At 35.3% G+C, this 15,827-nt stretch overlaps 1 pseudogene across 1 annotated transcript in view; it reads left to right on the top strand.

Annotated features, from left to right (window-relative positions):
• The window catches only part of LOC149185018 (leucine-rich repeat receptor protein kinase HPCA1-like), a 159,335-nt pseudogene extending 148,951 nt beyond the window's left edge, over positions 1-10,384 (top strand). The window contains exons 17-19 of the transcript XR_016257345.1: positions 7,713-7,938; positions 8,044-8,282; positions 9,664-10,384. The product of XR_016257345.1 is annotated as a leucine-rich repeat receptor protein kinase HPCA1-like (transcript). The remainder of the gene's footprint in view (positions 1-7,712; positions 7,939-8,043; positions 8,283-9,663) is intronic.
• Positions 10,385-15,827: the final 5,443 nt, after the last annotated feature.

The raw sequence follows: 15,827 nt of genomic DNA on the forward strand, positions 1-15,827 counted from the left end.
TGATACAACACATTTCCAAAATAATATGTACTAGAACAATCGAAATAGTTTAACTATCTTAATACAGGGTTAAAGTGACATTCATTACAAGCATCCAAAGAATAGTCTTAAAAACGAATAAAATACATGTGTGAAAACTTGTTGGCCTGTTATCAGGCTTCTAAATTAAACTAAATTTCCAAGACACATCAGTACACCATACATCACTAATCCTGATAGCGGGGCATTGGAGCCACTGCTCGCTCATCAAAGAAAAGACTACAGACTCTCAAGGCTATGTGGGAGGAGCCAAGGTGAAAAAATCTCGTTGCATGTACAAATGAGGGGTATATATAGCCAAGGGTGAAACTGACCCTTGTGACTGTTCGACTTCCCTCATGACTGTTTGACTTACATGACTCCTCAACTTTACATGTGGGTCTCTTGGACTTCTAGATTGCATTACATTGATTACAATAGTATTGCCCACAATAGTGATTTGGCCGAGATGACTCATGACATGACGACATGACAGTGCTAGTACATTCATGTTGATGGTGGTGTCCATGTCGAGTTGCAGTGTTGCTGAGTGATGAGTGTGATGTTGGTGTATCATAGCTTCACCCTCGCATGGAAAAGTATGTGGAGTCTTCGATGGTCTTGGTGTTCACTTCATGTTGCACGTGCATGTATCCCCTTCGCTGGTACTTGGCATGCTTCATGTGTTCATTCGTTCATGAACAAGTCTCCTAACATGCCCTCCTTGGTCATCATGTTCGTCGTCGTGACTTGTCTCATCCATGTACCTATATCTGCAATCACTCATGGTGAGACGACATCAAATCCAGAAATCTCCTAGTCTACCATGATGTATCATCTTTCATTTTCGGTAGCAGGTAATCGAGAGGGAGGACAAGGCTCTGAAACTATGCAGAGCACATTTCAGGTCGGGATGCGGGCTCCATGGAACTGTCAAGGAAAATTGCATAGAGATCAGTGGGAGGCTGAGATGAGAATCTGGAACAAGAGTGACCATATTCGGGATCTGGCTCAGCTGTAGGGAAAAGTTGTGCAAAGTTTCCAGGGAGGCAGTGCGGGCAGTAGGGGGGACACTTGTAGTGAAAATTGTGCAGATTCTTCGGTGAGGCTAGCAGCGGGCTGCGAGAGCTTGCTAGCCAAAATTTTCAAAAAATGGGAGACTGGCCTGCAAGAGATCTTTGCGCAGTTTTTGGGGTGAGTGGGGTGTTCGGAAGCTGGAGGATAGCCCAAGAAAATTGTACAGTTTTCAGGATGAGTATCAGGTTGGCTCACAGGGTGACTAGCTCACAAAACTGCTCAAAATCCTAGGACAGTGCAGTGACAGGTAGCAGGTGTATGTCCTTCATGTCTACACAATTTATTCAGTTAGCAAAGGTAGGCATGCTCGCAACTTCTATGCAAATTTTTGGAGGAGTGAAGCTCGGGTCACTGCCCGGTCAAACTCTTTGGTTGACCAGCGGGAATCTTGATATATTTTCTTGCGGGCAACGCAAATTGAGATGCCTTGTTGAGCAACTTTTGCGATGTTCTGGGTGATAGTTAGTCGAGTTGATTTCAGTATTGCGCAGTGCAAACTGCTTGGAAGGTAGCCTCGTGCTCTGCACAATTCTAGGTAGCAGTACATGATCACTGAGGGCTGACACTATGCAGTGTAGCTTAGCGGAGGTCCGATTGTTGGAGGATGATCCGGTTGACAAAGTATCAGCAAAATGACTAAGTGTGTGAGCAAGTGAACTTGTGCATGCATGATCTTGTGAACACAATCTCAACACAACTCGACGACAAGGCACCTTCAACTAACAAGACAACATGCTAAGTGTGACTAACCAACGGGTGCGAGCGACAAGTGTGACACTTGAGATGGATCATTGAACGACCGTGACGACACTTGTGTGACATTGCATACAACTTCGTGTGTCAGTGAAACAGATGCTTACATAGTGAATACAACCTGTACACATGAAGACATATTATGAACATAGCTAGAACATGACTGCAAGCATGACAAGGTGACCAACATACTAAAATATGTCCGGTGAATGGTCAAGCGAGGAGGGTGAAAAGACTCAACAAAACCTCATGGGATGAGCCCAAGTTTTTGCAAACATCAAGGAAAATCCCAAAGAAGGCTCCCAAATTGGATGCAGGACAAAATTTTGAGGGTGTTGGAGCCACTACAACAACTTTCACCTTTTACAATAGGAAAATATCAATTTCCCACTCGATTGCCATCTTTGCGAAGATTTACATTGATAAACAATGGAACCATTAAATTGTTGGAATTTGTTAATTATTCTATATTTTCACATAGTTTTCATGTAGTTTGTATGTGTTGTATGTAAAGTTTAAATTTAGAATAGAGTTAGGTATGCATGTAAAATAAAACTAGTGTGGCTATTATTAGCATTCTAAGATCTTTGTATGAAATTTTGTGTCTATTTATTCTTCTATTTTCAAACAATTCAAAGTATTGAACCACATCTCTATTGTAGAGTATTGTATCTAAGTTATTTGTGTTAATCTTGATTTCCAGAGTCATAGTTGTTATAATCAATTTACTCCTCCCACAATTGGAGTGAGCCAGAAGAATTGAACATATCATAGCAAGGTTATAGGCCAAAATTGTTATCATTTGTTGTTCACGATTGTTTATGTCTACAAAAAGGATACACCTTTTGTTGGAGCAAGGATAACTATAGCAATCTCTCAAAACTATAGCTTCCTTGTTTGGTAAAGCCTGCCATCCCTAGTTGCTACTATGAGTCACCATTGAGAGGTCTAAATTGCCATTATAAAGAGCCAATAATTATATTACCTTAGAGAGAGAGTTTTCACAAAGGAAATTAGCAAGAAAGAACCTCAAGGGTTTCATAAGTCACAATGTGAGGAAATTGTGTTTTTCAATTCGTTTCAACTAAATTTCATATGAAATAGGGAGAGAGTCATGGATGGAGACCACTAGAATATAACAAGAAAGTTGCGTCCAATCTCGTGGAGATAACACCATTCAATGATACATGTTGGAAATATGATTATACTAAGACGGGAAGGTGAATCACTATAATGGCCACTCTTAACCAATTAAAATGATTCAAAACATATATATATATATATATATATATATAATATATATATATATATATATATATATATATATATCAATCTCATCAACAACATAAAAATACACTATATATATATATATGAAAATGATTTTATTATTGAATGCTTTGTAGGCACCAACCTATTGTTACATTGATTTACTGGCACCAACCCTTTGAATTGCTTTACTAGAACAAACCAGGAGACATTAGCCCTTAAGAAATGTAAGCACCAATCCAAAAAGCTTTATTAGCACCAACTAGAAGGAGACACCAGTCCCCTAAGCTATGCCAGCACCAACCAAAAATGCTTTATTGGCACCAACTAGAAGTAGAAATAAGTCCCATGAAATGATGGCACCAACCTAAAATGCTTGTTAGATACCTTCTTTATATCTTTAGATTTTTTTTTTTTTTTTTATCACAATTCTTGTATGATTCTCCTCTTGTTCTGTTAATCACTTCCCATTTTGTATCTTTCAATTCTACATATAGTATCAATTTGTTTTTTTAGACCTTGTCTTCAATAGATTTCATTATCAAACTTCTTTCATTCTTCATCACGCAAATATTCATTCGGCTTCTCTATTCCTTCTCACTTTTTAGACAACATAAACACCACAATTGTACCAATAATGGTTCTGAAAAATAACTTAAACTTCACATTATTAACTGCACCCAGATTGAACACCTTAACATGTCTTCCATAGAATTATTTCACACTTCACAAAGCAAAACCACTATAGATGATTGCGTATAAAAAAAACTACTAAAATATTGATAGACCAAAATTCACACAAGTTCCAAACTTCTCTAGCTTATTTATATTGCATTAGCACAACAAAATCTTAACAGAGTCGACACACCATGGAGGATGATCTAGAAAACTTGGAATATTTATTTTATTTCTCAACTAGAAATTTAATTTGGAGGACCCTGATACGACTTATTTTAATGGCTCCTTGGATCCTTAGGTGCTTAACTTTAATTCCATGAAACCACACAATATGACCCTAGTTAAACATACATTCCAATAAATCTAGGCCCGAGTCCAAATGTATGTGACAAGTTACTAGATACCCAAATCATTTGACTTCCCAGACTACATTTTACTCCAGCTCTAGGGGCTTCAACATTATGCCATATGAACAAGTGTAGGGAATTCTTGAAAGGACCATAATCTTAAATTATGAGCTTTTGATGTCCATGAATATGGGTCTTCCTTAAGTTACACACCTTCTTGAGGCCTAGATGAATTGGGGACTAGATACAATTCAATCACTTCTATATGAAACCATGACAACTAGAAAATTGACCAGTCTTCCTCTACAATTGAATCTGGATCCGGGTTTCAAGATCATGTGCATGTTACCAGCACCCTTGGAACATCAGATGCCTAGATGACCCGGTACGGTCCCTACTTGGGAAAATTTAAATACAAAGAATTTTTTTTCCAAACTAGTCCTTGGAACAAATCCTAAGACTTTAGGGGCTACCACATTGAAAATTTGAGAATCACTTAAAACTTTCCAAATGTTTTTTCTCGTCACGTCATCCCTTCCATGTCATTAGCAAGTCATCTGGAAAATCAGCACATTTCCACATTTCATTCTCTACTATTGTCATGTGTCCAAGTACCTATCACGTGTCACCTGTCACCTATTTAATTGACCACCTAAAAATATCAAAAATGAGTGCCACATGTCATCACCTTCAGCTACCACGTCAATGTCCTCTACCACCTACCATGTCATCTGTATAACCAAGTCACCTGGGGTCCACTTTCTTGCTAAGGCATGGAAATTCAGATCTGGTCACTTTCTTAAGTGTTTTCCTAGTGCACTCCTAGAGGCCTAGATTCCTAGATGCAAACAGCTTATCTTGATGTATCCAGTATCTAGTTATTAATCCAACGTGATGCACGACAAAGGGACTAGATGCCTGGATGCCTCAATGCATCCTCGGATGACCCAAATTTGGCTATAAGATAGAACTTTGATTAGTTGGAACCTTGATTTAACTTTTTCACTTCAACTTCATTTTCCTCCTGGTTTTTGTGGAGTTAAGAGAAGTGCCATGTACCGTTGGAAAGGTCTTAGAACAAACTGTTCAACCATACAACTTTCATTCTCATTTGAACTAGGGAGCTAGAGAAGAAATGTCTTCAAAGATATGATATTCAAACTACAACTTTGACAACATGTTATTCATAATGACAACACACATTCAAGAATCTCCCATGCTAGTGAACTTTGACATCAATGACACTACAGTTGACATCAATAACAACATATGTGCAACAATGCACCCAAAAATGGGTCAACTTGCTAAGTTTTTCTAAGGGTTGAAATTAAGTTTAGATTAGAAATGGTTAATTAAGTGAAGGTAGTTAAATTATACGAAGTTATTATTAACATGAGTTTATAATTTGGTTGAAAAAAATTTTACAGACACTTTAAGGTTTTGAAATATGTTACTAATGCAAGTAGGCTTACAAAAATCAATTACTAATTAAAACATAGAACAATAACCAAATTACTATAGATCTTATATCTTTTCAATTTGATCATAATTTCTTTCTAAGATCTATCCCTATTATCTCTCAATGCGTGACAAGCTTATTTCTCACCCAACTAATCCTATCCATTCTCTAGAATTTAATTAAATAATTTAAATATTTACAAGATTAGAGAACCCATTCCTTGGTAAATGACAAGATTCTTGGGTCTTATATCAAATTTTAAAAACTTGAGAGTCATGCTCCTGCATGAGCTTGTATAGTATAGATGTATGGAATAGAGTCGAGGACAAGTTGCACTAGCATGGTAAAGTAAAACAAGTTTTTGAATTGATTTCAAATGTTGTAAGCAGAGATAAGTAGTAGCAATTATAATTAAGGGTGACTATTGGAAAGTGTTAATTACTTGCGATCTTCACACAATGTCCATGTAGTTCCCATGTAGGGTCTAAATTTAGGAAAGAGTTAAACATGTATGTAAAAGCTAAAATTAGTGTTACTATTATTAACATTCTAAAATCCTCAAGATCTCTCCATAAAATTTGTGCCTATTTATTCTTGTATTCTCAATCAATTTCAACTAAAATAGTGTAGCTTTATTGTGGAGGTATTTTGTATGAGTTCTTTATTTTTACAACTGTAGTAGTTATGATTTGCTCCTCCTACCATCATTAGCTAGTGCCTCTGCAACTCAAAAAACTGAAAATAAAACAATAATTCCACTCATTACTATTCCACACCTCAAACTTGCTCTAAGCCACAAAATATTAATGGAGAAATGGTTACACAAGTTGTAACGTATCTCCTTAGTTTAGAATTTGTTCCTAGAGTTTAGGAGTTTGGTTGCAACTTCCTGAGTTCTATTAAAGTACTTAATGATGTAATATTTCATTCATGAATAATAGAGTGTACCAGAGTGATCTCTCGGAGTGTAGTCTCCAAGTGCAAGCCTCACGTGAGCTACATCTCCTTCTTTTTCAATTCTGTTCACATTTTATCTGTCTCATGGTTGAAAACCCATGACTACTATTTGACATCCAAAGCAGTACTGATCATGGACATAGAAAAGATCTACTGCCAAGAGATCCATTGGAAAAATATATCAAAAAGTACGTGATTAGCCCCTCCAAAACTGTTAATTAAAGAATTGAAACTCTTTTTGCGGCTACATTACTGTTAAGTGCTATGCCAAGTTTCAATACAAAACTGAGGCTCTGTTTAGTGCACACCCGCACAGTCATAGTGTATAGCACCCACCCTAACTACCGTCACAACGCACAAGAAGTTACGCCTATGTAGAGGTCATTGTAGAAATAGCTCTGCAGTGGCAACTTCCAACGGCTTCCACAAGGGTAACCATTCCGACATATTAACACTGCGGAAGACTAACAAGTGAAATATACCTAATAAGCGTTCACCAGCCAGAGCTAACTCAATGTGCTGATAAACTCTAATATTAAATTTTTTTATTAAAATTATGTTGATTGGTTACTAATTTTGGGTAATTAGAGCATTTCAATTGTGATTTAAGTAATGTGAAATCTGTGAAAACTAAGAGATTCAAGGTCAATTTCTGGGTTGTGACACTCCTATTTATATAAAGGAAAAAATAACTTAATTTTCTTGTATTAAAATTAAGATTGGTTTAAGGGGCAGCTGGGGTAGCTCAATTGTGATAGAAGTAATGTGAAATTAACTTACTTTTCTTTTATTAAATTAAGACCAGTTTCAGGGGCAACTGGGGCAGCTCAATTGTGATCAAAGTAATGTGAATTCTGTGAAAACTAAGAGATCCAATATTTTATAGAGGAAGAAATAGCTTACTTTTCTTTTATTAAAATTAACACTGGTTTCAGAGACAATTAGAACAACTCAATTGTGATCGAAATAATATGAAATCTGTGAAAACTAAGAGATCCAATCTGCCGATTATAACAACCCTGTTTAAGTTAAAAAACCACAAAATTAAAAAAATCGAAAAAAATCAAACTATCCTGTAAGTGAATGATATTTTTGAAATGTTATCCTGAATATCTGATCACTCACTGAATTCATGTCACTTTCATATGGACTCGCAGGTGTACAAAGGGATATTGCCTGATGACGGACAGATGGTGGCTGTGAAAAGGGCGAAGAAAGAGTTTGACCAATGCGGTGTGGAATTTAAGACAGAATTAGAAATGCTGTCTCGGGTTCATCATAAGAATCTGGTGGGACTCATTGGATTTTGTTTCGGAGAAGGCTACGAGCAAATGCTTGTGTATGAGTACATGCCAAACGGATCGCTTAGAGATAATTTGTCTGGTAATTTTCTGCTCCCGTTTCGTCCTCCTTTTTACTTTCTGTTGCTGATTAGTCCAGCGGAGAAATTGACCAAAAAAAAAAATGCTTCTTCGTTTCAATTAACAGGTAAAACTGGAATTCGTCTTGATTTGTGGGGGAGGATGAACATCGCATTAGGGGCAGCGAGGGGATTGGCATATCTTCACGACCATGCAGATCCTCCCATAATACACAGAGACGTGAAGTCGTCCAATATCTTGCTCGACGAGAATATGATTGCCAAAGTAGCTGATTTCGGAATTTCCAAACTTAGTGTAGACACAGGGAGTGGAGCTCACGTATCGACTCAGGTCAAAGGAACTATGGTGAGTTTCAGCACTCTTCCAAATTATTCATCCATGTTTTCAGCTCTAAAGTACTAGCGGAGCTATTTTATCTCAAATGGTTTTTGAATATTTTGGAATCAGAGGACGGAGTCATTAATTTGTTAACTCATTTTACTTATATCAACCAAAAATAAATTAAAATAAAATCTAAAAAAATTTATTTATATAAATATATTTAAATAATATCAACTCATAAATAATTTAATTTATATTTAATAATATGAACTCATAAATAAAATTATTTATGAAAAATTAGACCTTATAAACTCATATTAAATCCCTATATAATTAAATCATACTAATTCTAACACTAAAATAAACTGTAAAAAAAAACTTAAAAATATACATAAATATATTAAAATATGTCCCCTTCAAATTTAAAAATAAAATATGTATTGTTTTAACTTTTAACTGTTAAATCAATTCCTTAATTTCCAAATAAAATAGGTATTGTTTTAACTTTTTAACGGTTAAATCAATTCCTTGATTCCTAAATAAAGTATCTCTATACCACTGGGCAAAGGTGGATTTCTCATCTTCCAAACAAAAAATTTCATGTTATAATTTAATCTCTAACCAAACATATTTTATTTAAAATTAAATTATTTTTATTTTTAAATTATTTTTAAATTAATTTGTTATTTTCTAGGTGAATTTTTAATTAAATTACATTTTTTATTTTATATGTCTATATGTTTTTGAAATTTGGGGTAAATTTCTTTTGGGTCAAATTTTTATTTTTATTATTTAAAGTCTATTTTTTTTTATTGTATATTTAACTCAACATTTTGGAGAATTTGAGACAGTGAGATTGTGAAAAGTTAACAAATTAAACTCGTGATTTGGACACATCTCTGCCAAGGCAAATTAAACTAGAAATTATCTTGGAAAAACCTCCCAAAATGTATTTATAAATAGATGGTTGTTTATAAGTTAAGACTAACTAATAGACCTACATTTTTTCTGGTCAATTTTATTCAAAATCTAGTACAGATTTTTTAAAGATCTTATTTTAAATTGTTTAATTTACAAAAATCTAGTGCCTTTAATTGTTTAATTTACAAAAATCTAGTGTGCCTCCCAATTTTTCAAATACTGAAAGATTTTTACATTCAAAATATATTTTAAATAACAAAAAATTACAATCTCACTGTAAATTATATTAGTGAGTTACTTAAAAAACAACTGTAACTTTAATTAATAGCTTTACGGAACATCATCATACCATCGTTCAAACCGTAAAAATGTTCATACCATCGTTCAAAACCGTAAAATGTATCTAACTTCTCTAGATGTAACTAGTCTCAAACTGTAAACTCTGTAATAAGAATGCACTCTGAAACAATATTGGCTTGGGCAGGGATACCTGGATCCGGAATATTACATGTCGCAGCAGCTGACCCAGAAGAGCGACGTATACAGTTTTGGCGTGATGTTAATGGAAATCCTTTCATCTCGGCTGCTCTAGTTGAACGAGGGAAATATCTGGTTCAAGAGGTGAAGACTGCAATGAATACTGGTGGAATAAATGCAGTTCGACGCCAAATACTCGATCCCTTTCTCAGAGATTCTCCAATTTCTAATACAGTTTTCGAAAGCTTCGTAAAATTATCGCTGCGCTGCGTTGAGGATTCGGCTGTGAATCGTCCTAAAATGAGCGATGTGGTAAAGGAGCTGGAGTTGATAGCAGAATCTGTGGGAGGACCAGACGACATAAGAACAGAGACAGAGAATGATTCTCCAACAGCTTTTCTGCGGAAATCTTACCATCCTTACAATTATCCTGATGAGGCTGTAACTTCTTCCCCTCCCATTAATGAGTCTGTAACTTCTTCCCCTCCCTTTGATTACAGTGGCGGATTTGCTGGGGCCCCCTCCATAGAGCCCAAGTGATGTTATCGCCATAGATACAGTATGTCTGTTAAGCAAACTATGGGACATGTACTTTCCAGAACCCATTTATTTGGGTGTGTCACTTTGGTTTTCATGCATCCATCTTCGAAGTTTGAAGAGAAGCAAGCAAATTTCAGGCATAAGTATTTGTAGATTTAGCCTAATGATATCACTATGTAATTGACTCTATCAGGCTGTCACTAGCAACGCTTTGACAGCACTTTTTTTTTGTGTTCCAAAACATTTTAAGCGCCATTTTATTTCACAGGACTTTTGTGTCTTCCAAAACATTCTGAGCAGAATTTATTTCTTGTAAAGGTTAAATATGTGTGAGCTGGATTGTAAATTTTTTAATGGATGGTTTAAGCTAGATGGAGGAGAGCATCATCTTATCAAATGTTCTCAAACAAACATATTCAATTTTCAAAGTCATTCCTGTCTTTTGGAGCGTGCAGTATTGTAAGTTTTCTTTGGTTGTGTCAAAGTAGGTTAAAGTAATAGGGAATGTAAAAAATGAGCTTGTAAGGTGAAAAGATCATCATACTGTTAGGTCGGTGTATATTTCTGTACAAAATCTTTTCATTAGTTAATTTGAGAATGAAATTTTTATTTTCTTTGTTAAGTTAAAGTATGTAATTGGATAGGAGGAAAATGACGTTGTTTATTTAAAATAGAAAATGAGATTATTGTAGTTGACACTTGTTTTTTTTTAAATAAAAATAAAAATTTTTTATTTTATTTGGGGACTTAATGACAGATCTGGTTTTTTATTTTTGTTCTGAGGATGAACCATAATACAGATTTGGTTTTTCATCTTGTTCTGAGGATGATGAACCACAATAGATAGTTCGGAACGTAAAAATGTGATTAAGCTGAAATATATTTTGATAAGAAAAAATATATTATGTATGTTTAATTAGTTGTCTCAAAATAAAAATTTAAACAATGAAAAATTAACCATTATTTTTTGTACTCTAAAATTAGTTTGCATTGAAAAAATTTGATTTCTTCCATTCATATTAAATCGGTGTTTAAAATAAATTTATACTAATTTATTTAAAAATTAAAATATATATATATATACTAATTTATTTTAAAAATGTATATACTAATTTATTTAGAAAGTGCAGTATTGAAAGTTTTCTTTGGTTGTGTCAAAGTAGGTTGTGATAATAGCGAATGTAAAAATGAGTTGTCAGGTTGAAAGATCATCGTTTTGCGAAGGTTGATGCATACTTCTTAAACTAAGTCGTTTCATTAATCCGGGAAAGTGCAAGTGCTACTGATTTTATTTGTTATGTTTGTGAAAGTAAGGTTGTTATTCATGTATTGTGAAAGTGAGGTTGTTTTTCAGAAAGGCGTAAGAGTTGGATGAAGTTATTTAATTAGAAGGGAAATAAAGTTGTTTATTTAAATAGTGGGAAATGATGTTTTTTTAATTTAGAAGGATGTAAAGGTTAATGGAGGTTGTTTATTTTAAAGGATGTAAAATTGGAAAGAGTATTGGTCTCATCTTTAAGGTATTGTTCATTCTCAATAATAAGAATAGAAGTTATCGTAGAAAAGTTTATCATGTCATTTGAATTGAGAGAGAGAGCAGGGATCAAAATTAAAGTTGTCATCGTCCATCAAAAGCTTTTTAGTCTTTTAAAAAAAACCAATAAAAATTAATGCTAAAAATTAATTTTCAAGGTTAAAATAAAAATTATATCAGATTTTTTCTATTAGAAAGGTAAAGAGAAAAGTCAATTTCCATTCCAATGAAAATTAATATTAAATATTAATCTTCAATATTGAAATGGAAATTATATCATTTTTCCCATTTGAAAGGTAAATAGAATTTCTATAAAGTATTTTATTTGTCATTTTTTATGAGGTTTTTTAACTATAATAAATTTCTCTCAGCATTAAAAGAGAAATGCTCAATTTTTTCCATAATAAAAATATATATTTAGATTTTTTATTAATAAAAAAGAATGTTAAGATTTTTTTCATTATTTTAAAAGTTTTTTAATTATTAATCAATTTTTTTACACTAAACGAATGTTCAAATTTTTTCTAAAATAAAAATGAATGTTTAAATTTTTTAATAATAAAAAAATGTGTTCAACATTTTTCTTTCTACCATGCGCATTCAAAAAAAGAAATATTATAACTTTTATGTAACACAATTCTACATTTATGGAGCTCATTTGTGCATGTCTCTTAGGATCTCGAGTTGGCACAAGACCAACAGGCACCATAATGACCCACAAACACTTGGAGCGGTGAAAAACCAAAGTATGGAACCGAGTTGGGGAGATCGTACGATGAGGCAGAGACCGCACAAGGCAGGGTGCCCACCCATGTAACGAGGAACGATTAGCGACGACTTGGAACACATGACATGAGAGCACTGGAACAACGGTTTGTGCCCACATGGAGGAGGGTTGCCTGGGTCCACACAACGACAATAGAAGATAACGTGCATGAGCTGAGGGGCATGCACCAGCACGAAGGGAGGGCGTCGAGCGTGACATAGAAGGCATGCCACGATGCCGTGCCCACCCGAATAACAGAAGGCAGAATGAGGAGGTCAGTCAGGGGCACGACTGCCCTAATCGAGGAGAAGCCTCTAGCGGTGGTGAGTTGCAAAGTGGATGGAGTAACCGATAAGGTAGTGCAATGGGCATAGCGTGGAGCACAAATAGTAGAGCGTCTGCGGCTTAGGTGTGTCTGTACGAAGGCAAATCACCTCGTGGGAATCCGTACGACCCAAGTCAGGTCGGCTCAGGGGCACCCATACAAGAGGAAGGGCCAGCTCGATATTATGAAGAGGCATCATCCCACATAAAACCCATGGAAAGGAAGCATATAAATAAGAGAGGAGCTCGACGAGTTGAGTTGGAGCAACCAAGCAAGTTCAACCAAGAAGAAAGACATTGTGGAACAGATCACAAGGGCGAGTCTGTGACATCGCAGAAACACTAAGCCAGTCAGGACAACACAGGGAACACAACAAAAGGAAAGGTACGGGGCAAGGTGAGGCTGCCCAGCGAGCCTGCACGACTGGGCAGACTGTTGATGTGTTCAATTGAGGTGGAAAATCTTGGGGTTTCTAGGCATGTCATAGGTGCAAGGCGGAGCTACACAACTTGTAAATTTGTTGGACGAGTTTATTGGCCCAGGCCAGCTGACTATCCCACTATTGTAATATTGTATTTATTGTTGTAAACTATATTGCAAGTAATAAAAGAAGTATAGGGGCAGAGCTATTTTAGGGGATTCCCCCTCCTTGTCACATATTATTTTTCACTACTATGTTTGCGATATCGCGCTTATGTTTCTATTAAGTTTATGTTATGACAAAATTGTATATTGAAAGCAGTAAATGAATAAAAGTGTTATTTCCGCTGCATATTGGATGAATTGAAGAAGTAAGTGAACTTAAATGAAAAATTGACTAAGTGTTGAACTGTTAAGCATAGTCGAGGTGAAACTAGTTTAGCTTTAAAGTGAAATCTCGTGGTGTCACATAGCACCCATAGCATGGGGCCATGACATTGGTATCAGAGCTCGTTTTGTGAAAGTGGGCGTTAACATAATTGTGTTGAAGTCTAGTTTAGTCGGTTAGAGATGAACTAAGTCAAGGCAGTAAAAAAAGCAGTGCAACAGAGTTGAGAGTTGGTGGCTTATGGTTATAATCATTCACAAAATGACTCATGGTGAAAGCTAGTGAAGAACCTCAGGTGATATGTGAGTCCATCATGACTGCATATGTGATTCTGATGAATAAGGTGTTGGTGTTGTAAAATGTAACTAGGTTCGGTCTTCATAATGACATGTAATTGTGACTTTTGTAAATGATGTAATGAAGAAAATAAATTGTTATTGTAAGCCTTGCCTCATGGTTTCATGAGCAAGAGATTTATTTTAGATGGCTCCCATTGAGAGTCTTAGGATTTTTCATTTACGTCAAAGATTCAATGTCATGTATGAAGAGCCCTTCTTGGGCATGTGTCAAATGTATTTGAGTCAATAGCATTGTCAATAGCCCTCCAATGACAAGCACTAATACTCCTCTTCAAGTCAGCCTTAAATCAAAGAAAATAGCTCATGTCAGCTCACTCAAGGAGGCACATCCATTTGATATTCAAGTCGTCTCATAATTATATGGACGAATTACTATATATGTAGTATACCTAGGGGAGATAATATGGGGTACAAAGGGAGGTACCCAGGGAATAATGTAATAATGGATGGGCCATAGTAATAAATAAGGTGGTTAACCATATCATGTAAGGACCACAAGTAGTTAGTAATAATGTAATGGGCCCATGGTATTAGATAGATGGTATTGAGGGAACCATGGTAATGACCATGGTATTGTATGTATGAGGCCTATATAGAGGCTAGAGACTCCCCATTGAGAGATGTCAAGAATATTGTATGAACAGGCATATGGCTTGTGGAGTGTTCTCCTTCCTTAAGGAGTGAATGTATGGTGTTGCCCTACTTAAGGGTTTGATCAATAAAGTGGAGCCTTTTCTATATTCAGATCTTGTTATTTATTGGGTTATTTCTATTATCATATATTTTTTGGGTTAGATCTATAACAAGTGGTATCAGAGCTATAACAAGTGGTATCAGAGCACTTCTTGGGCAAAAGTGGAGATTTTTTTTTTTTTTTTTTTGCAGGAACTTTCTAGAGAAGCGAGTTTGCAGATCAAATATGTACATTTTGGGGGAAAATCTACAAATCTAATTGCAGATCTGGATTCTTTATGAAAAAATACCCAAGTTCAAAAAAAAATCGGCCGAATCAGAGTCCGGATGAAGGAGCTATCGCTAATTTAAAAATGAGTGGTGTTGTAGACATTTTTGGGTGGCAAGTTTTCAGATCAGATTTGTATGATTCGAGGCAAAATATGCAAAATCTAATTGAAAATTGGGTTTTTGGTGAAAATAATACTCAATTTGAAAAAAAAAATCGGCCAAATCAGAGTCTAGATGAGGGAGATATTGTGATTTTAAAAATCAGTTGGGTGGCAGACATTTTTTAGGGCGGCGAGTTTGTGGAGTAGATCTGCATGTTCTGGTGCAAAATATGCAGAATCTAATTGCAGATGTGGATTATTTGTGAAAAAAATACCCAATTTTCAACAAAAAAAATCAATCGAATTGGAGTCCGGATGAAGGAGATCTCGCTGATTAAAAATCAGTGCTATTGCAGACATTTTTTTGGGCAGGCAAGTTTGCGGCGCGGATCTGTATGTTTTGGTGCAAAATCTATAGAATCTAATTGCAGATATGAATTATTTGTGAAAAATACCCCAATTTCAAAAAAAATATCAGTCGAATCAGAGTCCGGATGAGGGAGATATCGCTGATTTAAAATCTATTATTTTTCCAGAAATTTTTTGTGATGGCAGGCCTAGATCAGAATTTGAGGAAGATATACAAATTTGATGGCTCTAATCTAAAAATATGGGTAGCACTAATGGAGGAATATTTCTTCTTTGGGAGCGCATCGTAGATGATGGAACTAACTAAGTTTTGGAAACCTTTACTTGAACCAAGAAAACATGGCAATGGTGGAGGGGCATTCTAAATGCTATCAAGGACAATTACTTAGTAAATGTTCGCAAAATC

Source organism: Pinus tabuliformis, chromosome 3_2, assembly GCF_031772625.1.
Source record: "Pinus tabuliformis cultivar Carrire ecotype Pingquan chromosome 3_2, CPIR1, whole genome shotgun sequence".
NCBI classification, from domain to species: domain Eukaryota; kingdom Viridiplantae; phylum Streptophyta; class Pinopsida; order Pinales; family Pinaceae; genus Pinus; species Pinus tabuliformis.